Source organism: Myripristis murdjan, chromosome 18, assembly GCF_902150065.1.
Source record: "Myripristis murdjan chromosome 18, fMyrMur1.1, whole genome shotgun sequence".
NCBI classification, from domain to species: Eukaryota; Metazoa; Chordata; class Actinopteri; order Holocentriformes; family Holocentridae; genus Myripristis; species Myripristis murdjan.
In genome coordinates, this window is record NC_043997.1 from 22,212,228 (window position 1) to 22,236,907 (window position 24,680).

Consider the following 24,680-nt stretch of genomic DNA (forward strand, 5'->3'; position numbering starts at 1 on the left):
TTAGCAACTGTAAGGTACTCTCACATTTTGATGCATGATAAAGATAATACTCAAAAACAATAAGAAATAAGAAAATCCAAATTTTTAAGCGGGTTTGAAATCCGTTTTAAACACTTTGTGTGCGGTAGTTCTGGTATCTAATGTATGGGCAAGGAACAGAAAGATGTGTTTCCGCTTTGTTCACAATAAAAAGAGGAAAAACTAGGCGTTGAGCCATCGTTAGTTGTAGATTTGCCACAGTCACCTCTGGGTGTCTTTATTATTTTCTTGTTCATGCTGGATCACTGAAAAGATTCTGGTACACTTAAATGGAACATAAGGTTAATTACTGGCACCAGTAACTCTTGTGTTTACACTAGTCATGTCATGTCATGTCAGAGTGGCTGCTGTGAAAATGGTCTATCCTGAACTAACCCTAACCCTTATTCAACCTAGCCAGACAGATATGCCATACACGATTCTTGCTGTTTTTGTCAGGGATATGATGTTGACATTCTGTTTCTGAATTCAGTGCACTGTAGCATCCGGCTGTCATCACCGACGCCATGTCACCCATTCCTCAAAGGACAGTGACTGGTGGCTTCCAATAACACTTCAGCTGGCAGGTGGCCTCATGGTTTCAAGAGTCAAATGAAAATGAACTTGTGAGATCAACTGGATGTGCCAGGATATAGCCAAACATCAACCTAATCCAAATTGTAGCCTTTAATCCTAAAGCCAAATCCTTACCCTAAATTAAGTCTAACCTTAACCTAAACATCTCTTTATGCCTGTGAAGACATCTGGTCCTTGCAAGTGAAGAAATACAAGAACACACACAAACACACACACACTCCTCAGCCCTGAGTCCGGATCAGATGTATGAGTGAAGTCGACAGTGGATTATAACACAAAAGCCTGTGAAATGGAACAGAAAGTAGAGGAGTTTCTCTAAAGTGGCTTTTGCTGCTCTCTGTACAGACGGCGGGCGGGGAGCTGCTGAAGTGACAAATTAAAACATGTCCTCTGTGTGTTTCCCATGGATTGCATGGCGACTTGTTACCTTGCTGAGAGCGCTGAGCCTCCGAAAAAAGCCACTAATCCCCAAAACAGACCTCAGGAGTTGGCGGGGGAGGGGGGGCGGGGGTTAGTGGGGTGAAGAGGATGAGGCCTGTAGCAGCAGCTAATGTAAAAACCTCAGGATGATGTCACAAATTCCCCAAAGAAATGTCCCTCTAAATGGGTCAGAAGTGTAACAACAACTCTCTCCCATCTAAAATAAAAGGGAGGCAAGAATGTGCTGCACAAACACCGATTACATGTTACCGTTTGATGCGCGCACACACAAACACACACAACACAGCAATCAATCACAGAGCTAACAAAGTTATAGGCGCAGAGGCACCAGATGCAGGGAGCCGGGCCTGGTTTCACAACAGCTGGCAACAAACCACCAACCAGTCACAAAAAGCAACATGTTACACTCTACATAACCATCCAGTGCAACAGGCCTGCATTCCCTACACTCTGATGCTGTCACAAACCAATCTGTGAGGTTCAGCTATTTTGTGACAGGCTGTTGTTATTTACCTTTTTTAGTGTATTCACGGTGCCCTAACCTGCCTTGTACAGTTCTGCTTCGGTTACTGATTTCTTACATTTCCCAGAATGACTCGCACGCCTTACTCAAAGCAAACTCAGCGTTGTGGCTGCAGAGCATTCTGGTCTATTTATTCTATTTGACCTATTTCAAAAATTACATAAATATTGGATGGCCAAACTAAGCACAAATACAAATCTTTATTGACCACAAAGTGGAAATTTGCTTTTGGCTTCACAATCTGAAAGACACAGAAGAAAGTTGGCAGACATAAATGATATACAATGGATAGATATTCCCAGTACAAAAAAAGTTAACAAAAAACAAGCATACTTGAGATTAAGAAGGTGTGCAGATACTACAGAAAATCTGGTGCAATGGAAAATGGTGCAATTTTCCGAGTTTCCAATTCAAATCCTTAGAGGAGCTGGGACAAATGATTTCTTGCATATGTTCCTATGTGCCGTCAGTACTCTATACCCTCTGCCCGAGGGTAAAAGTTCAAACTCGCAGAGGGTGGGAGGGGTTGTTAATAACTTTGTTGACTTTACCTCTTGAAAGCCTTTGTTGTTTTTATTGTTTTGTTCTGTTGTGCCTTTCCTATTATTTTGGGAGCTTATTCGTACTCCTAATATTAAAATCCCCAAATCACATAATCACGTTAAAAGCTAAAATACTTTCAGTGAGGCTCTTATATACTGTCTCTCACTGTATTTTTGAGCTTGTGGAGTAAGCTTTTTAAAAATGAAATCAATGTTTGTCTTAATCGAGAGATTGCTACAGATTATGTATTCAAGTACGCAGAATCATCAACCCTCTGAATTATCTGCCCACTGATCACTAAAGGCTACAGGAATGATGCTTGTAAACAGCAACCTGATACACTAAAATCATGAAAATGCACCCAGTAGATTTTGAGATATAAAATCTGACATTTCGGTGTAAAGGTGAGACAACAGCAAAGGTCTAAGAATCACCAAAGGCGAGAGGTGAACAAAATTACCAAATATGCCAATCTATTAATAATATTTTATGATATATTGTGTGCTAAATTAACATTTTGGCTTGATGGTGGTACTAAAGGAAACGGGACAAGATCACAAAAATCAACAGGGTTCATCCTCTGAGGAGCATGAAATGTGCTCACCGAATGCCATGCCAATCGGCACTAGATTTCAAGATATGTCCCTGAGGAGTACAGTCTTGAGTGAACACACAGACAGACAGACACAGCCATTCTTAGGCCCTGTCTGCCAGGAACTAAGAACAGCTGACAATCTTCAAAAAAGCACACAATTATTTTGCTATTTTGAATTTTTTTCTTTCAAAAACATGGGAAAGGGCAAATTAGCAAGAAATGATCTGAGAATCTGCAAGAAACCTGTAAACAGTTACAAGAAACTTTACAGAAAATTACCCCCCAAAATCCCCCAAATTTTTAAATAAAAGTGAATTTTGTTGATAAGGTGAAATAAAAGCTTTCAAAAAAGTATTGCTGGCTGTATTCTGAGGCCATGGTTTTGTGTATTGATTAAGTTGAAGGAAAATTGTCTAAAATGGCAGGAAATTTCTAGTCCTACAATCCTTCGGACCTCTTATAACACTGTGAGCACTCTCTGGTCATCTCTAATCTGCACCTTGAAATGAACCTGGTCCATGTTTCATTTGAGCTCGCCAGTCAGCGGCCTGTGCAGCAGTTCAGCAGCGTGGGAGGAAAAGACAGAGATGTGATTGGACTCGCTGATTGTGTCTGGCAGTACTTGTGAATGTACACCACCGTTCAACTCCAAACGATGAAGGACACTGGCATTAAGAGGAAATCATATGCCCCTTGACAAGCAGGTTACCTTTATATGGGAGACTGCTGCTGGGCGTGTCCTCGCAAATTGAACCTCCTTGTGCAGCTGGTTCAAATTATTCCTTTCTTACACATTCAAGCACTGTCGGCCATGAAATGAAGCCATGCTGAACTGGCAACACTTACCTGATCATTTGTATGCTGGCTGAGGGGCTGTGAATTAGCACTAATTACTGCACAACAAAATGAAAAAAGGAACTCCAAAATGGCTTGTGCTATGTTTTTAATCCTTTACATTTAATTTGTATGGACATTAAGAGCATGCGTCATCAGCATGAACTCAGCCACAGTTTTGAGTTTGTTAGCACTAATACGCTTCCTGATAGCTGCACCATGTTCACCTAAATCCCCTCAGGCACATTAAGAGACGTGGGAAAAGTTATATCTCCCTCTGTAAAGTACAATTCGGCTGTTTTATTGTGGTCCCAGGCTGACTATATACAAGGCTGCTGTAGTTTCTGGGTGAACGTTAATCACTGGCTGGTGCTGAGCTGCAGTGGATTTCACACGACTCAGATTTCACCCCGTCCACATGGCCTCAGATGCACACAGACACTAACACTGCAAGCACCCTGCCTGTTCACACCTCAAGTGGCTTGGTGGCTGGGTCCAGGAATAGAGACTCCTGTTTCACCTAATGTAAGGGTCTGTAGCTACTGTGTAAAGTTTTGATCCAAGAAATAGAAGCTATGTATTTATACACTTCAAAATATTCTCACAGGTTCTATTAGACTTTTTTTTTTTTTTTTTTTATAACTGCTTACTTTTACTCTAGCAAAGCCACCTGGTCACATGAGATCAAATTAATTACTTGAGAAACCAGTCAGGCCAACCTAAAACTGAAGAATTTGGTCCTACCAAATAAGTGCCAGACCAATCAGCATCCCCAGGGAATAGTGTTTGCGTTACAGTTAATTATTGGTTGTGTGGTTTATAAATGGTGACAACTTTGTTAGCCGCAGGAACAGAACATTATAAGGTGGGTGTCTCAACCAAAAATTCATAATTAAAAAATCAAGGATTTTGATTATATGTTGTGAAATTTTTAGTACCCCTGCATGATTTGGAAAATGATTTGCTGCAGTGTAAAATGTGGGTTAACTGTAGTAAATGGGTCAAACATTCAAAATCACTGGCATGGTCGTTTTAAGTTCTGGATGATCAGGCACTGTTATGATTAAAATCCCCAGGGATATGTTTGACCTGCCCCATCTTCTTTGTGAGTGGTTGCTTTTTCTACAACTGACAGTGAGGAGAGTGGCGCCTCACAAAAAAACATAAATACTAGCAACACTCTGCCTTGCAGCAGGGCGCGAGGTAAAGAGACGTTTGTCGGGCTTGTCTTTACTTAGGCAAACAATTAACAATCAACACAGTGAAAATCTGAAACGTCCTGTTTGCACGGCCCCTGACACATCACACCATATGCACACATGCATACACACAAAACACACACAAGCACATAGGCACAGCTGGGTAATAAATGTTTACTTCTGTTTTTCCTTCCTGGCTCCATGCTAGTAATGAAATATAAATGGCCTTTGTCTGTGTAAAGATCCAAATATATGCATTATGGAGCAAATAAGGGGCCAGTGGATGACCTACATACAATAAGTTACCTCCCGCCCCCTCCTCCTCCATCCCGTGTGAACAGAAAGAAGAGTCCAACTTTCTGTCACAGACTCAGGATTTGATAGAGTACCGTACCCAAAATTGAATGCGGTGCTATTCGTTTCTCAGAGACGTGCAGCCAAATGTGCTGCTTCCATCTCTCTTCTCACTTCATTTAATAGTTATGATAGATCCTCAGATGGTTTCCTCACACTGTACCTAACAGTCGGACCATTTACAGATTCACACAGCTGCATATGGCTCTGTGCACACGCTCGCTCACCCAGAGAGGCATATTATGCTTCACGTGGAAACACACTTGCAAATGAACACAGGCATGCCAGAACTCACACACAGTCACGCGGGCGCACACAACGATTGTTGAAATGAAATTGAAATGAAAGCACCATTATCAATCTTTATGTAATCCATTCTGCGGACAGAGAAGCTGATTGTAATTACCTCTAACTCGGTCTCGCTCTAAGCAGGAGCAGCATTTACATCACTCTTCCACACCCTTTCTTCTTCTTTCTTCCTATTCTGCATTCAAGCGTTGAATATCAGCCAAACAATACAAATGGCAATCAATTGCCTATCATACAAAAGGCCTTTGGGGGCCCTCCATTTCATTTTCAAACAATGTGGGTAAGGGCACGGCTTGAATTAAGATGTAGCACCAGAATAAACGCTGGCACCAAGGAGGCACAGATTTGGACTATTCTGCAACTTCCCTGAGCATCATTTTCAGCCACAGAAGTTGTTTGAAAACAGCCTCAATTCTTTTTTACATCTGTTCACTGCTTCTGTTGTAGGATCAGCCCTTCTGGTTCTTATCAAGGGACTGTGATGAAACCCAGGCCTGGTTGACATGACGAGCCAAGACGCAACATGACAAGATTATCAGGCCGGAGCCACAGCATACTGACTGCGAATTTAGAATTCACATGAGTTTCAGCTGGCTCCATGCTGTCTCCAAATGCAGGAAAGTTGCTGAAAAGCAGCGTTTGTGGCCAAGATGGACTATAGTGCGACAGACGCTGAGCAGTATTCACTGGATGCTGAGTCACCCTCTTAGACCAGTTCTTGGAAGGGGGAAATGAGAGATCTCCCTTCTGTTCAACTTTGTTATTTTCAGGTCCTGGGAACCCTCTGCTCGCCGAGGCTGTTTACTGAAGAAGCCTCAGCCTTTCCGTTAGCTCTGCTCCAACCCAATCTGATGCTCTCCTGGATGTCAAGACTGCTTAATATCACCCAGAGAGATCAGCAAGAAAGTGACGCAGATCCAAGAGGCGATGAAGAGAGGGTTAGACGGGCAAGCAGCAATGTAGAAAGCCAGCCCTCGATGAGTTTGGCTCTTGTTCACACTGACAGTGTTTTGATGTTTTTGCCTGTTTGTTCATGGGCAGAAAACTTTGCTCTGCTGACAAGACAGATCGACAAAGAATGGAATTTGAGTTTTTGCAGGTTGTCACAGTGAATGTATGAGAGGCAAGTCTTTCTGAAATGAGTGCTCGTGTGTGTTTTGTGCTCCTGTCTGTTGGTGTCATTTTCCATGTCTTCGTCTGTGTGTTTACTATAGATAACAGTCCTGCGTGTATTGGCATCTCCTTAAAGAAAAAAATGTACCGCTCTCTATTCAAACAGAAAATTTCCTTTGAAAACAAGTCATCTCCCCTTTGTGCTCCTTGAAATATCCCCCAAACCCCAGCAGACTGACATCTCCCTGTTCATTGTTGAAGATGTCTCCATATTCTAAAGAGAGCCTGATCAAAGCAGCCTCCTATTGGAGCAGCACGACTGCAGACTCTCCCTCAACACCGTTCAGAAAGCCAACACCGTGGCGATCAAAACAAAACTCTCAATGGATTCATCCACGCTCTTCTTTATTGCTGTGGTACATCTGTTAATGTCTCTCTCTCTCTCTCTCTCTCTCTCTCTCTCTCTCTCTCTCTCTCTCTACCTTTCTCCACCCAGCACAACTCATTATATATAAACTGTAAATCCTTTTATCATCTGAGCTGCGTTCATTTTGTTCTTTGAACAGCAGGAAATGAGAGCAACAAACGTGAATAACTGTGATTGCTTTTAAAAGCTTAGATTAAGGACTTGAAGATATTCTTCATGGCAGTGAGGAAGACTAATTTTGACATACTCTATATTTGGATACCTAACACATCATTCCTCTTTATTGGAGGCACAACTTGAGAGATATTATTAGTTCTAAGTTGCACACATATATAACCATGATGCTGATTAAAGCAAAACTGAACTACAGCCAAGTGTTGGGTTGTATAGTTACCTGTATGTGATGTGAGTACGCATGCTGGTGAAATATCCTCATTCACTGCTATGTGGTGGTTAATCCACAGTACTGTATTTGTATCTCTCCATTAGCTTCCATAGTGCAGCCAAACAGCTCCCACAAAAACACTTTTAGCACATCAACAAACACAAAAAAAGATATTATGAAAACATAAAAAAAAAAGTCCCGGTATCCATTTTTTAAAGAAATGAAATCTGGTGAAATCTGGATAATAACCTTGCACCACAATGGTACACCTTGATAGCACTTTCACGGCTAAATGTAAATACACAAATAAAATGGGTACCAGGATTTTACATCTATCTATCTATCTGTCTATCTATCTATCTATATTTATATCTATATATAGATACAGTGGTGTGAAAAAGTGTTTGCCCCCTCCCTGATTTCTTATTTTTTTGCATGTTTGTCACACTTAAATGTTTCAGATCGTCAAACAAATTTAAATATAAGACAAAGATAACAAGTAAACACAAAATGCAGTTTTTTAAATGAAGGTTTTTATTATTAAGGGGGGGGGGGGGAAATCAAACCTACATGGCCCTGTGTGAAAAAGTGTTTGCCCCCTAAACCTAATAAGTGGTTGGGCCACCCTTAGCAGCAACAACTGCAATCAAGTGTTTGCGATAACTTGTAATGAGTCTCTTACAGCGCTGTGGAGGAATTTTGGCCCACTCATCTTTGCAGAATTGTTGTAATTCAGCTATATTGGATGGTTTTCAAGCATGAACCACCTTTTTAAGGTCATGCCACAGCATCTCGATAGGATTCAGGTCAGGACTTTGACTAGGCCACTCCAAAGTCTTCATTTTGTTTTTCTTCAGCCATTCAGAGGTGGACTTGCTGGTGTGTTTTGGATCATTGTCCTGCTGCAGAACCCAAGTTCGCTTCAGCTTGAGGTCACGGACAGATGGCCGGACATTGTCCTTCAGGATTTTTTGGTAGACAGCAGAATTCATGGTTCCATTTACCACAGCAAGTCGTCCAGGTCCTGAAGCAGCAAAACAGCCCCAGACCATCACACTACCACCACCATGTTTGACTGTTGGTATGATGTTCTTTTTCTGAAATGCTGTGTTACTTTTACGCCAGATGTAACGGGACACACACTTTCCAAAAAGTTCAACTTTTGTCTCGTCAGTCCACAGAATATTTTCCCAAAAGTTTTGGGGATCATCAAGATGTTTTCTGGCAAAACTGAGACAAGCCTTTATGTTCTTTTCGCTCAGCAGTGGTTTTCGTCTTGGAACTCTGCCATGCAGGCCATTTTTGCCTAGTCTCTTTCTTATGGTGGAGTCATGAACACTGACATTAACTGAGGCAAGTGAGGCCTGCAGTTCTTTGGATGTTGTTCTGGGGTCTTTTGTGACCTGTTGGATGAGTCGTCGCTGCACTCTTGGGGTAATTTTGGCCGGCCGGCCACTCCTAGGAAGGTTCCATGTTTTCGCCATTTGTGGATAATGGCTCTCACTGTGGTTCGCTTGAGTCCCAAAGCTTTAGAAATGGCTTTGTAACCTTTTCCAGACTGACAGATCTCAATAACTTTCTTTCTCATTTGTTCCTGAATTTCTTTGGATGTCGGCATGATGTCTAGCTTTTGAGGATCTTTTGGTCTACTTCACTTTGTCAGAGAGGTCCTATTTAAGTGATTTCTTGATTGAGAACAGGTATGGCAGTAATAAGGCCCGGGTGTGGCTAGAGAAATTGGATTCAACTGTGATAAACCACAGTGAAGTTATGTTTTAACAGGGGGGGCAAACACTTTTTCACACAGGGCCATGTAGGTTTGGATTTTTTTCCCCCCTTAATAATAAAAACCTTCATTTATAAAGTGCATTTTGTGTTTACTTGTGTCATCTTTGTCTGATATTTAAATTTGTTTGACGATCTGAAACATTTACATGTGACAAACATGCAAAAAAATAAGAAATCAGGGAGGGGGCAAACACTTTTTCACACCACTGTATAGATATATACATAAAAAATAATCCCCTTTATTTGCGTTTGTTTGTGTGCTAGAAGTGTAATTTCGGGAGGAATATTATGGTAATTTCTTTGCTATTTTTCTGGTAACTTTCTTTTGAGTTTTTCTTTTTTTGGCTAATTTGTGAGTTTGTAATTCTTTACTAATTGTTAACCAAGTCTCTGGGTTTTTTTTTTAGTTTTTTTATTTATTCATTTTGGAATGTTCTTGATTTTTTGTGCATTTATATATATATATATATATATATATATATATATATATATATATATATATATATATATATATATTAATATTATATATATAATTTGAAGTGAATTTGCTCATGTTTCACAGGGGCTAACGCTGACTTGTAGTGCTTTGAGAACAAAAACCTGCGATTAAAACAGTCCCCCTTGGAATAATTTCCAGGAAATTAAGTTATGGTGATGAAACTATAAGAAATGATTCCTTATATGCCTGGGGAGGAAACCCCTCAAGGACCACTTTGAAAATCACTGATCTAGTCATAGCAACTCTACTGAGAATCAAACCTCCAACAGCAGGCACGAGAACTAGGGATTCCAAGGACGTGACCTCAACAGTGACTGGATGATTTGGATGTTGCACAGCCAGCTGGAGTTGGAGACGCCTGGAAGAAAGCAGCTGTGTTGTCCCAAAAGCCATGAGCCAACCTCATCAACCCAAGGGAAAACCAGAAACCACAAAAACAACAGGTTCACGGCCCAGGTGCACTGTAGTCTTGCTGCTCAGGGGAAATGTGTGTTCAGTGGATGACATCAGTATGGACATGCAAGTCAGAGGGTGCCAAGTGCTAATAATATATTCCTACGGACAGTTGGAGATGTCAACAAAATCTCGCTGTTGGATAAGCTCCCAATCTGATAAACCACAATGACAAATGGCTCGGTAATGGATGACAGTGAAAACGACATAAAAAATGTCCGCTCTCAAAGGCATCTGCTGCTGTCAGGCTTAATGATGGAGCCCTGTGCAGATAGATGACTTTTAACTCAGATCGAGGACTGCGGCTCATATTCATTTTCCCAGAATAGAATATTGATCCAAGACAAGGCATTGGCCATATCATGTTCATTCTGATTTCAACCAGAAACATTTCACACACACTTCTGAATATGCTTCAAGATACTACGCTTCAAAATATACATAAAATAAAGGCCCCAAATGTGTTTGTTCAAGTAGGTGGCATACTTAAAAACACATTTTGGATATATCGTATTTGGGGTATATGTTGCCAGCAGGAAGAAAATGGGTTTTTTGTGTTTCCAAAATGCACAAATAAAAGTGTTCATCCACTTGGATATTTGGAAACAATGCAAACAAACAAAAAACAACTGAATACAGATATTCAAATTAGACTGTTTTCAAATCAACTTTATTACCACATAATGGTTTGTACATCTGGGTGCTGGAGTCATGTGTTTGTGTCCAGATGGGAGGTTTTGTGGAGATGGCTTAACGATTTATTGCTCAATAACAGTCATATGGGGAAGGAAGCAGATGTACATTGGAGTTGTGTGGTTCCAGCATTGCCGAAAACCTCATTGTCAATCCGGGAGGACGACAAACAGAATTTCAGCACAGCTGTGTCTCCAGCAGTTGGCGAGGGGAGAGACTGGGGGTCAATTTTCAATTCAATTAATTTAGCGAGTCGATGCCATTCAGATTGAAAACTCTGAGACTCTGGACAAAAATGCTCCATAGAGCCTGTTGGCAATGAATCTTCAATCATCAAACTGGGGTGTAGCAATAAGCTTAGTTGCACTGATAGTTACAATGGTAATCTGAGAGATTTTCATTTTAAACAGTGTGGGCCGGACTGTGACATCTTTTAACTTGGATTTTCTGGGGATGAAATTTGAGCCTCTGGTGGCTATCGCTGCTCATGCCAACTACTCTGTTCTCCCTTATTCCAAACACATGGGAAATGTTTCACTTCCTGTGTACCAGCGGATTCTTCCCAGAGCTACCAGACATTGAGTGTTTAATCCTTTAAAACCTGTGCAAATTCACTTGAAAATTACCACAAAACAATAAAATGAAAAATAAGAACAGTAAATTAGCAAACATGACCAGAAAATTTGCACAAAAAATATAAAAATAAATAAGATAAATAATAAATATGAATATGAATATATAACAAGTAATATATATGAATAAATATATATTATAACGTAAATAATATAATACATATATTATAAAATAAATTTAATATAAAATAACTTTTGAAATAAATAGATATTAAATAATGTAATTATATCAATAAAAAGAATTTGACTGGAAAATAAGAAAAAAAATAGAAATTTCAAGATTTTTTTAAAATAAAAAGTAAAACATGAAAGAAGAAAACTGTATTTATAATTACTGAAATTATTAACCAAAAATGAAATTACAAGAAAATTAGCATAAAGTTACCACAAAATTACAAAAAAAAAAAAAAACTTATAAGGAAAAAAATTATAAAGAAAAAAAAGTGAATTTAGAAGGTGAGATGCAACCTTTAAAATTAAAGACAGAAAACAACAAAACAAAAATCTTTCACGAACTGGCCATAGTTGGAATCACTACAGTGTCATATTTGCAAAATGGACATTTATTTATTTAAAAAGAGGCTTGTGACCATTAAATCCTACAGTCAGGGTGCCCTTAAGCAAGGCACTCAACCTCCAGCTGTTCTGGTGGAGCTGCTCAGTGACAAGCACCATATGACAGAGGCTGTGCTGGGCAGCTTCAGTGTGTCTATGTGAAACTTCCCCTCCTCCTGTACTGACTCCATCAGCTCGTTACTATGAATGGGCATGCACTGTTAGTCAACTTGCCCAGTTAAATAATGTATAAAAACATGAATTGCACTTTCAGTATGCATTTTTAATTGGGTAAACTGGAGTGACTTGAGAGTTAATGAAACCACTATCCTAATTTAACTTTTTTTTACAGAGCTGCGGAAGCGAAAGTATTTCATAACAATAGGGTAATAAAATCTTGACATTTCCTCAAGCAGTATTGGATGTTTTCACTCAGAGTGAATAGATATTATCAATTATCTGCCATGCTATTCAACCAAGAGCAGGGATCCGTTCTCTCAGGTTGTGCTGTGAATAGTCCTTGCCTGCCTTTTTAAAAAAAAAAATCCTCTTGTTCCAATGTTTTTAGAGGCGCTTGAAAATGTTAAGTCACCGAAAAATCAAACAACAGTCCACTATCCCTGACATGAGCGCTGTACCAAATGAATTCAGATTTATATAATACAATCTGGTGCTTTGAAGTGTGGCAGACTATTTTTTTTTTCTTTTCCGAAATGTAATTCCTCCCCCTGAATATTTTCCAACGCTATTCCGCCCCCACACTGCCTATGTTATTGTGCTGCAACGTTTTAAATTAAGACTGACAGTTTGGATTTGGGTGAAGAAAGTGCTGTTTTGATTTTGTAGGTTTTTATAATGCAAGGGTCGTGACAATATCGGGTATAAGACACAAAGAAACAGATGTAAATACACACAAACACACACACACACACACACACACACACACACACACACACACACACACACACACACAGCTTTCAAAATCCTGACTCTGCAGCCTGACCTTGGCTGGCAAAGAGAGGAAGAGAGGGAAAAGGCTGGCCTGTGGAAAGTGATGAAAGCTGAATGTTGACACTTCCACTCCTCTCTTTTTGTCCTTACCACCCCCACCCCCACCCCCTCCCCTCACACAGCCACACATACCCACACACACCCAGGCACACATATACACACATATCCCCACAATGCACACTAACCCAGCTGTCCTCTCCTGGGTTACTGTCTGGCATTTTCCAGGATTTAAACAGACAGAGTCTTCACCTATGACATCCCCATGTACACATGAGCACACATCAACAAACATACATGTTACACATACACACACACACACACACACACACACACACACACACACACACTAAGTAGGGTTAGACCGATATTCCAGGCTAGTGTCTTTAACAGCTGCTGAACATGTTTTTTTTATTGTTATCATTTCCTCATTCGAGTGTGGTGCAGCAGAATTTCACTCGCCAGTGTCACCATGTGCACTCGGTAGTCATATGTGCATTTTTGTCTTGAAACGTGACTCTTTTAAAGTGATATTACACCTTCTTTGAGTAGATTAAGGCACTTATATTTAATAATGTTAGCTGGGGGGAAGTCCACCTCAATGGCAGGAGGCTAACAGTTAGCATGTGGAGCATCCAGCCAGTATCCAGCACTCAGTAACACTGAGAGGAAGATAGCACCACTACTGTCCAATATAATAACTAGAGGGAAAGTGAAATAATATCACAGTTTTCAAAACAGGTGAACTATCCCTTTAAAGGTGTAATGTATTCCCCTGCCACTGCACACGTCAGTGAAATCACCCTGCTTTACAAAGGTATACTACTACTGGTTTGCACAGGAGAATTTCAGTGTCCCACGATGGTTTAAATGCTGCTTCGTAGCCTCTTCCGCTCTGACAAAAAGTCTGGGGAAAACAGCTGATATTTCTCAATTTTGTGGCTTTAAATGATCGACTTTAAAGATGCTGAATATCTGCATTTAGCGGCTGTAATGCAAATGTATCGGTATCACACAAAAACCCATATTGGTCAACCCCTAACACACAGCAGTGGGAAGGTGGGCTTGGCAGCAATACAAATAGCGGTTTATTGCTGACTTCGCAGAGTGTATAGAAAGCAGAAATGCAGGGGAGTGTACCAACACCAGATGTACACAAAGGAAGAGAGAAACGCGAACGCAGCTACAATGAACAGTCTGTAGTGCGGCTCCCTGCTGTCAGCTACAATACAGGACAATGGTGATGAACAGCAGTCTGCCGGCAATTGAAACACAAACACACACATCATTTCATTCTATCTCCAGATAAACGTTAGGGTGTAATTTTGCCTTAACTTGAGCATGTTTGCATGTTGGGATTCAAAAAGCAAACAGAATAACTGTTTGCTTTTGAATGGCCCTTCAGGTGGGAAAGGATGAGACATGGGGGAAGAGCACAAAAATCTTTGGTCAAACAGAAAAGCACTACTTGAAGTTCACCATTCAAGTTCACCATTCATGTCTAGAATACCAAAGCTCAAATTTGTAAAGGTGGAATTGTTCAGTCAACCAATGGCCTTCATTTCCTGCACTATAGTGCCATAATGTGTTTTAATGTAGTGCTTTCAAACATTTGGTGAGAGTAAAATGTGGCTCTTTTCTTTGGTTGTGCAAAAACTCTGCATAAACATCAGTGTCCACTTTCATTCTTTCTTTTTCTGCCATCCCTCCTCCCTCTAACTAGCATCTTGGGTCAGCGCCTACAGCAGCAGTGATTGTCAGTCAGACTGGGTCTTGACATTTCAGAGTCTTTAAGCTCCCAGTGGATAGAGGCAACGTGGCATCACCAAAAGGCCAGGAATTGTGGGATAGCGGCTCAGAATCTCAGCCAACACCTAAGGGAGACTTCACCCTCACCCCACCCCACCCTCCATCCCCCGCTGCTGTCTGACTCTTCACTAGTTCACACAATACCACGGCAGACGCGCTTGTTGATTCATGGAGGGAAAAAAAAAAGAGTTGGAAGTAATCTATTTTTTTCTGTCAATCGTGTATAGCAGCGATTGCGTGCAATGCCTGCCAACAGCAAACGAATGCAAACATTACTCTTTCTCATCTCTTACCTTACAGAAAAACACACGGCGATGTGCGTGCGAGCCATGCAAAAACCTCCGTAGAACTCATGGAAAGACCTCTAATAACTTCTATTTCCTTGCGTTATACTTAAAGTTTACCAAAAAGAGGTTGTATTAAAAAAAAAAAAAAAGAGATTTGCTTTTGGCAGCGGAGATATTTCAATTCTCAATTTCAAAACAACAATCTGTGCACAGTGACTGGACCTTTCCAGTTTCAGAATTTTTTTTTTTAGGGTTTCTCTGATTTACCAGAAAAGCAGAGAAAGACAGGGAAGATGGGAAATGGAGAGGAGTTAGCTAGGAGGAGCAAAGTTCCTAATTCATATTCAAGCCCACGATGTCAGAAAGGGCTGTCCTGCCACAACAAACCCCAATATCCTTCAGGTCGCAATGCGTTGGCTGCCATGTGAAATAAAAGTATTTTAACTTTACACCAATCCGACAGTGTGCCGTGGAATGATCTGGAAAGAGACTTGCACTTTATGATTTTTATCAAGATGTTCTTCAACTCTGCAAAGAATCCTTCATGAACTGAAATAAGAAGACACCCAAAGTTTCCAAAGAGCACCTGTTTGTGATCTTCTGAAAGACCCAAGTAGCACTTCCATCCCATTGCCTCCATCCTTAAGTTGAGTTTAGAATGTCTGGAAGAACATCTCATTTTCACTCCGCCACAGCAAATCCAACAAACCAGGGCTTAATTTCCCAAAAGGCTCTTAAGGCTCAGATGGTTGTAGAAGCTTCTCTAGCTTACAAGTCATTTCCAAACTGTCATGTGGGTTGGACAACCACTGGTGTTACTCCATTTTTGGGGAGCAGAATGGACACATTTTCAAGACATGTGCCTCATGACATGCATTGTGATTCGCTAAAACACACATGGAGAAGGTGAAATATACTACAGGATGCATTTTCTGTTTGTTTGTTTTTATTCAGTGCTCTTAGCCCGTTAGACGCTTATCCGAATGCAGCTCTAAAGTTGCCCTTCAGACAGAGCCGATGGCTGACAACCTAAGCAAGCAAAGTGACATTGAAGCCAAGTACAGCAGTTACTTTGAGGACAAAAACAACAATGAAATGGAAGATTCAGATCCAGATAGATTGTGATGTGACTGCTGACCCGCTGGCTGAGGCTCAGTGTTTGAGGAGGACTCTAACAAGACTGGAAACGGGAAGCTTTCACCCACATAACAGTTAGAATAGATACTGGCCATCATGTCGGTATAACATAATTTGGTTAAAAATTATTCTACAACTTGCGCTTTATGTTTATTTAGAATTCATTTAGGCTACGAGGTAGGCTAAAGTGTATTGTGCTCATAAAGAACTAAATCAGCCACGATGCATGTTATAATGTGCAGATGTCCCGTTTTGTTTTTGTTTTTTTTTCCCCATCAACCAATCATTTAGTTGAAGAGTAGGTCAAATTTCAGTTGCTCAAGATTTTCTCTGATTGATTAAAGCCTTAGAGTATGGCATTATGTCATAATCTACTCTACAAGTGTATTCGATTTGTCTGTCCTGATGACAACAATGCTATTCAAACTGACAATGGTGCCAATAACACGGCAGCAGGGCTTCAGTGCTGACTGTTGTTACCAGTCAATCCACCAGTATTGATCAGCTTTGAAAATAACTGCGCAAATAACCTTACAACAGTTGGATTTTACATGTGTCATTCAAGTAAGCAACATGCCCTGCTTTCTCTTTTATCCTCAGTACAACTTGCTGCTGGTAATAGCAAAGCATTACGACCTGTTTGTATTGTGTCCTATGGCTGTTGCTTGACGTGATATTACTTACGGCTTCATTACACTTTTCTCACCTCATGTATAAAACGAACCTTTGTGGTAGTGTAGAAATACCATCTCCATGATAAATGGAATGTTACAAAATGTTTTCATAAACAAGTCCTGAGCTACTCAGATTACCCCAATAATTTGTAGTGTTGTTTGTTTCATTTCTGTTTAGCTTCTTATGCATGTATAACATATATGACGGCTTGTAGACATTCATTATTGTCATGCAAGGAGTGAATTTTGGTTGCTGTGTGCATCTTCACGCTAAGTGTTGTTTTGAGAAATGCGTATAGAAATTTAGGAACATTCATAGAATCTCTCTTATGAAACACGTTTAGCCCCTAAGAATGATTGTTACTGGGAAACAAGGTCAAAATTACCTGAGTAGCAGAAACATGGATGGATTTTTACAATGATTTTTAAATGAAATTATACATCAGAACGGCCTGATACTTTTGAATAGTTGATGTATATTGTATATTGATATTGCTTACATACACACAAAAACACATTTGAGCGCATTCGGGCATGTTTGGAGTATTTCAGTCTTCTAAGTTTGGTTTGTGTGTCCAGGTGACATCAATGCTGTTCAAATTGGTAGCAGCCAACAACAGAGATTATACTGAAAAGCTCCCAGAGTGAATGTGTCAAACAGTACAAATATGATCCAGGATGCTGCTGGATAAAGCATGGAGTGCTCATTCGACTTTACCTTAATAAATACAGGCAGGCTATACGCAAGAATGCATACACACATTGCTAAATCCTCAATCTTTGTTGATGACATGCTGCTGTTTAAGTGGCCTTGGGTTTTTTAAATTTCATCCCCTCTTTCACTTAACGCTTTGCACTGCATTTGACAGCCCAAAGCGCCTTGAAGCTTCTCTTACAAATGTTTCAAGGGGAAAAAACGGCAGGCAAACATATGAAAGAAAGAGAAAAATTATAAAAATCCAGCCATACTTGCTGTTTTATGAAAGAATATGAATGTGATTGGTGATATATCAGGTGCATATTTAAATTTGAACATCAGCCAGTGAAATGTAATAGATGTGATACAGTTTCTTTAACTACATATGTATTGTAGAATTGATCAATACTGCAGTGGGCGACTACTGGAGGGCCTTAATCAGAACTGAATCTAATGAGACATTTTGACCTGGTTGTTACCCTTATTCTTATTCATTTCAATTCAAAATATTCAAGATGTTCAAGATATTTAATACTGGCACAGAATACTGGCTACTGGCAGCTTCATTCCAAATACTGGTACTAGCCTTCAAAAACCATATTGGTCAAACTCTGGTGTGCAGCATCAGTGTGACTGTGTGATGTGCATGCAAAGGCTCATCTGCATAAAGGCTACTATATCCTTCTCCCAGCACGCTTGGCGGCGTCTGGATCAGGCGTGGATCACTCTCCACCCCCCACCCCCAGGGCTGATTTGCCTGCTGGGTGCGTTACCTGATCTTGCCAGCGTCAATGTCATAGCCGTCTCTGGCTTGTTGGCGGGGTGAGAGATAATCTAATCACTAGGGAGCCAGAAAGGAGAGATTGGGTTTGGTGAGGGGGGAGGACAAGACCAGGAGGAGGAGAACAGAGGCCATGGTGAGGCTTTGAACTCCCCTGACAAATAACCAAAGGATCTAAAAGAGACTAAAACAACAAATAGTGATTGACGCAGCCTCTGATACTGTACAGGCACTGCTGTATACGGAAGAAGATCACTGGCACCATAAAAGATGCCTGCTTTATTAACTCTAACAAACCTTTTAGTTTTCTTTCTGTCTCTCTGATCATCAGGATGAGTCGTCCCCCAACTAGAGGGACAGGACCCTGTTGGACCAGATTTGCCAAAATATCCTTGTTGGGTTGAATAGATACCTGGTCATTATATGAGTCCACATGGTGGTGAAATATCTTCATTAGTTGCTCTGTGCTCCCATGGGCTGCAAATCCACAATACTGGATTTCTATTTCTCTATTCACTTTCATAGCAAAACTGCTCCCAAAATAACACTTTTATCACATAAACAAATGTGAACAAAGCAGATTATGACCAATTATGATTACACAAAATAAAAATGGGTACTGGAACCTGTGGTTTTTGTTTTTTTCCCCCCAATTACAATAATCTTTGAAAGTACTATCAGCTCATTTCTTTCTGGCGCAACATTTCTACAAGGAAGTTTCACGCTGAGGCAACCTGCTGGAGCTACCTTCCAATTCGAATAAGAAAATTACAAGAAAAAGAGCCATTTAATTTCCTCAAAAACATTATTTTTCTCTTTATTATATTGTACAGAGGTGCCAAACATCTTTTTTTTGGGGGACTCACAATTGTCATAACTGACTTTACAGCTTTCTTTCCTCTGGCATGTGGCCTTTGTGCCCTTGAAAATTCAATGACAATTAATGAATCAAGGTCATATGGCCTTGCATCTAAAATGACCTCATACATACAACATGTAACACCATAACTGTGGAAACATTTCAGAAACATTTTCATTCTTTGAGGAGGGATGTTAAAAATGTGTCACCAAGCACTATTAATCCTCACCCTTGCCTGCTCATTGCTTTCTAATCCCTCTCCAGTGGCAGCAGTAACCCGCATGCACTGCTGCTAACCCTTTTCATTTCCCCTAACGTTGACACCGGCCCAACGCGCGTTGATATCCGCTGGTTAGCATGCAGGCTAGCGCTGGGATACGGGATGCAGATAAACACGAGTCGGAATCATTTGTCGTGGTTATGTCTCTCAGCAGGGCGTCTTGCTCCCTCCATAGTGAGCATTAAGATGCACGAGAGAAGATCAGACGCCTTAAATGATCACTGTCAATTATGTGGTGCCTGCCGAAGGGCGCCGCGCTGAGCTGGGCGCCCAGTCATCAAGAGGAAGATGAGGAAGAGCTGACGAAGCCCTGACATGCTGCTATAGTTAGACGCGTTCACATTTGTGCCGAGCTGCAGTGATTCTGCTTGTCCTTAAATCGCTGGGGCAGTGATTATATAATGTCCTTCAGAGAAGTTTGCTGCAAACACAGTTCTTCAACTTGGCTTTCAGTGCATTTATGTTAGTTTAACACTATGTGTTAATGCTGAACGCTTTTCAGCAAACTGGTACAGATTCTGAATTGTCCCATGGCATTGACAATAATGTATAGCTCGCTTTGAATACACAAAAAGGATGGTGGGAGCTGAGAGAAATTTCAGAGCTAAGAAGTAAAGATTAATCTTTAAATCATAGCAGTTATTTTGAATGTTTGGCCCGTTTACTACAATTTATCCACATTTTACACTGCAATAAACCATTATGCGGGGGTATTGAAGATTTAATATGATGAAAACCCCTTGATTTTCAAATTTGACTTTTTGGTGGAAAGACCCACCTTATAATGTTCTGTTTCTGTGGCTAACAAAGTTATCACCATTCATACAACAAGGAACTGATCATTTATTTTCGTTTATTTTCATATTGTAGTGGAATGAATGGAAACCAACGGCTGGATAAAAAGAAGGAAAACTTATAACAGAGTTCTAAAATACGGCTGCTTGTTTTGAGAGTTTTACACATTTTGTAGGTGTCACGCTAAACATGCAAAATCACAACACTTTGACTTTCACAGAAAAACTCTGTTTCTGTTTAGTTAAATGCTATTGAAAAAATGTATTATAGTAGAAAAGAATATTCTCAAAAGCTATAGTGACTGACAAAGCTTTTTGTTATAAACATAATTGCCTGATATTAATCACTTTTGTCAAATAAGAAACTATTCCTAAATTATGCAGAAACATTAAAATTTATAATCAGTGCCTCCATGGCCAAAGTCATGTCTTGCCCATGGTCCATTTGGAATGAAAAGTCAGTGGTTGTTTTCTTAACTCAGAAAACAGCCTGATTCTTCTTTCTTCTTTCTGCTTGTTGAATGGAGGCCCAGGATAAGACTGATGGCTGCTCTGAGGGGGTCAGGCCTCAAGCTTTGGCTACTCTCTCTCTTCCTCTCAACCCCCCGCCCCCACCACCACCACCACATATCCCCACACACCCACACACACATACACACACACCAGCTCTTTCTCTGTTGCCAAGCATGGTGTCAGGCCAAGCAGGGACATCTGCTAGTGTATAGCAGGGCTTTGAGCCATGTTTCCATGCTTAGCCGGACGAGTCCAGCCAACTTCATGTTAGCAATAACGGATATCAGCAACATAACAAGGTCTCAGTTAGTCAGCCCTGGACACTGGCTGGCCAGCCACACTCACTCATCTGCTCATCTGCCATGCATGCTTCCAAGATTTATTTGGCTTTTCTATGTTGTGAGGGAAAAAGAAGGACAGGAAGCTTTTTCTGTGTGTGAGTGTGTGTTATTATTATCATTGGGGCCAATCACTGGTTTTGTTCAGCTTACTCTTATTCTTGTTCTGTGACTTTGATCAAAATTTTCACCAGGTTCACATATTCAAAAAGCAATCAGCGACCAGGTTGGCACGGATGCCTGGAGTAATGCTATGTTAAGTGGTGCTATAATTCAATTTTGAAATTTCATGCATTCAAATGGCTCTTGCGGCCACCCTGTTTGTCTAAATTTTATTCAATCTGGTACACATGTTGACTTTTTCCACCAGACTGGACTTTTTTTTTCCAAAACCTTATTTTCATACTCCTGAAAGATCTGTCTGATTTAAACACCATTTGACATGCATCATCTAGGGCTGTCGTTCTTTCAGAAATGCAAAGAAAAGTTAAGTAGAACGGTATTTGTTTGAGTTATGATAATGTAATTAAAAAAAAAAAAAAAAAAAAAGATCAGATTGTATAATCAGATTGAAAGTGCTATGAAACTTTATGAGCATATTAATATAAGGTGCGCCAGTGATTCAACATAAACCCATAGGCGGAGCCACAAATAACATTACTGGCTTGACCAAACCTCATTACACTTGGTATATGATACTAGAGGGTGTATAACTCTAAATTACAGACTTGGTCAAAATGACTTCCAGTGGGCGTGACCTGTAACATTTTAGCTGATAAGGCAGATTGTCATTGAGAGTATGGGTCAATGGGGATGCCAAATTTTTCCTGAATCTTGCAAATTTATTTCATGTTCAAATCATGTGTAAATCTCAAGATATGGCTTATTTAATTTAAAATATTGTTGAATGTCAATACAACTGCTGGAGAAACTGTGCCACACTTATTGAAAGTGTGGCACTGGACCCCAAAGTTGCCATTACTTTGTACAGAAATGTCACAGAGACTTCATTCGTGTTCTTCATTCCACTTGTGCTGTGGTCACGAGCATAACAAGAAAAATTCTGTTTAGTTCTCCCAAGGCCACCTGAAAGATTTTCCACCACCGAAAAGATTGATGAAGATGCTGTATTTCGGTTTCTGCATGGATGCTTGGCTGCCTTTCATTAATGCTTGCAGCTATACATATTTTTATGTTAACCATTAGTGGGAACACTGACTGAACATGCATACTTTTTTCTTCACACATCTTCACACTGTTCAGGTGTTGCCCAGTTAAACCACAGTCTTCAGCTGTTGGCTATAGTAAACAGCTTCATTTGAGCAGCTGGAGCAAATGGGCAATATGCTGGTCATAAGCCCACTTCTGTCACCTATAGGCTACAGCTGAGTGCATATCTGCACATACTATGCATGTTGGGTCTGCTTCCTGGTGCAGGGAGTTGGTCGTTAACCTTTCCCAGCTCATTATTCCCTAACAGGTCTTGCTCATGTGGTGTGATCCAATGGTTAAGTGCCATATAGGGGAGAGCATGATGAGAACATGACAGGGAGGAGTGAACATGAGAACTGATAAGGCATTGTGCTGTTCTCCCTGTGGGCTTGTGAGCACACAATTAAGAGATCATCCATAAGCCTATAGAGACCGGCATGTTCCAGAAACAGCGTAAACATCGCTGATGTTAACTAAAGGAATGCAAGCCATCCTCGTGACAACAGCAAGTAGAGGCAATGACAAACCCCGAGTCTAACTGACAACATGACTCAAACTTGCAGCTATTCAGGATGAACACGATGATTACAGTTTTTCTGGGCTTGGGTTGCCGAGTTGTCTCACTTCCATTCCTGCATTTTTATACAGATGCAGTTTGATCTCATTTCTGAATGAAACTTAAGAGACCTCATACTGACAAACTCAGGAACTCAGATATTCAGCTTAAAGGACTGAAAGTTTTTGGTGGACTATGCCCCTGGTCTATTTCCACGTCAAGTGATGAGATCATACACACCAAAATCATCCTTGTGTCCCTGGTAGATCACTGACTCTGATGTTTCGTAAGATTAACTAGCTTAGGCCAATTTAAATAATGACGCTGCTCATGTGCATTAAATAATACACACTCATTTCTAACATTCTTGTTCATAAATACATTAATTTATTGACCAGGTTTGTGAGTTTATGAGTCATTTCTCTGTTGCTAACTAGCTCATATTTAATATATGGGACTGTACACTTGAAACTTGCATGTAGCTAGAGCTGGGCTTCATGCTGGACAAACTCCTAATGGTGTTGGACCTGTAACAAGAACAGCTACTTTGCACACTGGAGAAAAACAACACTCTTCATTATGTAAAGTGTTTTGTTACATAGCTAAACATCTGTCCTTATAGTGGGATTTTTCTCACCAGTCCCGTTCACTTCAATATTAGTTTCAATATTAGTGAAAGTCTGGCACTAGTGCGAATTTGGAATGGTGTCGCAATGATACACATTCTTTGGTTCCTGGTGCCCCCCACCTGATAGGACACATATTCAGGATGGCTTAAAAAAAAGAAAAAAAAACAGAGGAAAAAATAAGACACACACACACACACACTCAACAGTAAATGTCCCATTCCTAATCTTTTGTGGAATCTGCTGCGTTAAGTTAGAACTGCCCAATGCTTTTGACTGCTGGTGAATTAACAACAATAGTGTACAATACCTGACCTCCTCATCATTTTTCTAAAGGGCACATATCTCGTCGTCCTCCCACCTGTGTATGTGTGTGTACATGTGCGTGTGCGTGCACACCACCGCGGGGGAGGTTGTGGAGGATAAGGCTGTCTGTGGGCTGGAAATGAGGGCAGTAAAAAGCCTCCGTATCAATAACCACATCACAGAGTCAAGCATCCCCTCTGGATACGACTACAAAACCACAAGAATAGACGTCCTTCATTCAGTCACAGCACCAGACTGTGACAAAGCTGGGTTGCACAAAATGCATCTCAGAACACAGATCAAATTGGCTAGGAGTGTTCAGACTCCCAACATCTATGGGAATTTCTACAGCTCTCGATAAATGTATTGTTGCATGGCACTGCATACCTAGTAGAGATGCACTTTAGCATATACATTTCAACAGCCAGTAAGGAGTCAGAGAACAGCCAGGGGGTAACTGTCTTGTGCAGCAGCTCTTGGCTGGGATCGAGCCTGCGGCCATACGGGATGGCTGCACTAGCCAACATCTTGCAACTGATAGGACGGTGATATTTTTAGAATGAAGTTGCTGGCAGCCGATACTTTGTGCTGATAATCAATATCTTCAGTTCTGACAATTTTCATGCCCCCCAAACAGCATAAGATAAAATATATAAAACAGGACAAGTATTCAGTGTTTCTCCAAGAATTATGCTCTTGTCAGGGTGAAAAAATGTTTGAAACCACGTTTTAACGATATGACACTAAAACTCTCCAAACATCCAAACTGAGGAAATTCTTTCAAGGTTTGCAGCTCCTTAAAGTAAGGTGAACCACCCTATCTACTCAATGGCAAGAGCAAACAG

General features: G+C 40.5%; 1 protein-coding gene across 1 annotated transcript in view; it reads right to left on the bottom strand.

Moving 5' to 3' along the window:
* Positions 1-24,680, bottom strand: part of adam19a (ADAM metallopeptidase domain 19a) — a 168,145-nt gene that overhangs the window by 116,027 nt on the left and 27,438 nt on the right. The window lies entirely within an intron of this gene.